The sequence below is a fragment of the Leucopleurus acutus genome (genome assembly GCF_964270905.1).
Source record: "Leucopleurus acutus genome assembly, chromosome: 13".
NCBI lineage: Eukaryota > Metazoa > Chordata > Mammalia > Artiodactyla > Delphinidae > Leucopleurus > Leucopleurus acutus.
Window position 1 is genome coordinate 11,615,334 of NC_139155.1, and position 2,489 is coordinate 11,617,822.

Here is a 2,489-nt window from a genome sequence, read left to right on the forward strand (position 1 = left end):
AAAATTGTAAAGATAAACAGAGTAATAAGCAATATTAAAAATAATATCAAAGAATATTAAGATAAAGACGTTTTAAAAAATCAGCCTAAATTACGATTTAGATGCACATTAGGTTATATTTTTAAAATTGGTTTAAAAAATTATGGAGATATAATGTAAAGCATAGTGGCTATAGTTAATAACACCAAATTGCATATTTGGAAGTTGTTAGCAGAGTAGATTTTGCTTTTCCTGTGGGAGCTGCCGGGTTGAGGGGAGCGTGGCCTTCTCCTCTCCCGCCATGGTGTGTGCTCGTCCACTGATATCAGTGTACTCTGAAAAGGGGGAGTCAGCTGGCAAAAATGTCACTTTGCCTGCTGTGTTCAAGGCCCCCATTCGACCAGATATTGTGAACTTTGTTCACACCAACTTGCGCAAAAACAACAGACAGCCCTATGCTGTCAGTGAATTAGCAGGTTATCAAACCAGTGCTGAGTCTTGGGGTACTGGCAGGCCTGTGGCTCGAATTCCCAGGGTTTGAGGTGGCGACACTCACTGTTCTGGCCAGGGTGCTTTGGGAAATATGTGTCTTGGGGGCCGTATATTTGCGCCAACCAAGACCTGGCGACATTGGCACCGCAGACTGAATACAATGCAGAAGCGACATGTCATCTGCTCTGCGTTGGCTGCCTCATCTTTACCAGCGCTGGCCATGTCTAAAGGTCATCGTACAGAGGAAGTTCCTGAACTTCCTTTGGTAGTTGAAGATAAAGTTGAAGGCTACAAGAAGACCAAGGAGGCTGTTTTGCTTCAGAAGAACCTTAAGGCCAGGAATGATATCCAAAAAGGTCTACGGCTCACAGCGAATGAGAGCTGGCAAAGGCAAAGTGAGAAACCGTCGCCGTATCCAGCGCAGGGGACCCTGCATCGTCTATAATGAGGACAACGGTATCATCAAGGCCTTCAGAAACATCCCTGGAACTACTCTGCTTAATATAAGCAAACTGAACATTTTGAAACTGGCTCCTGGGGGGCATGTGCGACGCTCCTGCATTTGGACTGAAAGTGCTTTTCCGCAAGTTAGAGGAGCTGCATGGCACTTGGCGTAAAGCTGCTCCCCTCAAGAGTAACTACAACCTCCCCACGCACAAGATGCTCAATACAGACCTTAGCAGAATCTTGAAAAGCCCAGAGATCCAAAAGAGCCCTGCGAGCACCACGCAAGAAGATTCATTGCAGAGTCCTGAAGAAGAATTCACTGAAAAACCTGAGAATCACGTTGAAGCTAAACCCATATGCAAAGACCATGCGCCAGAACACCATTCTTCGCCAGGCCAAGAACCACAAAATCCGGATGGATAGGGCAGAAGCAGCACTAGAAGCCAAATCAGATGAGAAGGGGATTCCAGGCAAGGAGCCTGTGGTGGGAAAGAAGGCTGTTTGCGTTAAGAAGCTGAAGAAGCGAAAGAAGGCTTTGGTGGGAAAAAAGTCCCCAAGAAACAAGCAGCTGAAAAGAAGCCCGCTAAAAAGAAGCCTGCAGAAAAGAAACCCACCACAGAGGAAAAGAAGGCTGCGGCATAAACTTAAATTTGCTTATTCGGTAAAGGTCAAATCATTTCGGACAGCTAATTTTGAATAAAGACCTGATCAAAGAGAAGTGAGAAACATGAAAAAAAAAAAATAGTAGGTCTTAAAAGTTCTCACACCAGAAAAACAAATGTTGTAACTATGTATGATGACACATGTCAACTAGACTTATTGTGGTGATCATTTCACCATGTATACAAATAGCAAATCATTATTTGTACACCTGGAACTAATATAATGTTATAGGTCAATTATACCTCAATTAAAAAAAAGTGAAAAAAAATTGGTTTAAAAATTAAAGAAAAAACTAACACAAAGCTGAAGTTATTTTAGATGATGTGTTTGTTAAATTTTTAACTGAAAACTTTAAATACATCTTAATTTCAATGTGTTCGTTAAATACTGAATCCTGACAGGTACTATTTTACTGTAAATATTTTTCCTTGGCCAAATATGTGTTTACCAGCTTGTACATCAGGCTCAATTCTATAATAGAGTCTCTTTTCAAATTAAAGAATGCAATGAGCTTTCTTAAGAGACTCAGCTTCTACAGCCTTGCGGGTTTCACAGTTATAGACAGCTAGTGGTAGAGGGCACTGCTGTTTTAAATAATAGTGTTGTGGGTCACATTTTCAATTCTTTTGTTAGTTTGTTTTCTGACCAACAGCCTCACTTCTAAGTGGTCTGATCTAATTTCTTCCAGATTATAAAAATCAATACAGGTTAACATGACTGATGCAAGAAACCAGAATGAAAAAAACTGAAGTTACCATATAAGTCTATAAACTGAGATTTACTTACAAATGTGCTGCCCTAATTCAATGCAGAAGGACTCGACGGATAAGACAGAGCAACACACTCTGCCACTGGATATTAAGTAATCGAGTAAAATGTTATTTCATTAGTCCTTTTACCTATTACTT

At 40.7% G+C, this 2,489-nt stretch overlaps 1 pseudogene across 1 annotated transcript; it reads left to right on the top strand.

The window, feature by feature from the left end:
• Positions 1 to 265: 265 nt before the first annotated feature.
• On the top strand, positions 266 to 1,635 carry LOC309970570 (large ribosomal subunit protein uL4-like; annotated as a pseudogene). The gene has a single exon. The product of its transcript is annotated as a large ribosomal subunit protein uL4-like (transcript).
• Positions 1,636 to 2,489: the final 854 nt, after the last annotated feature.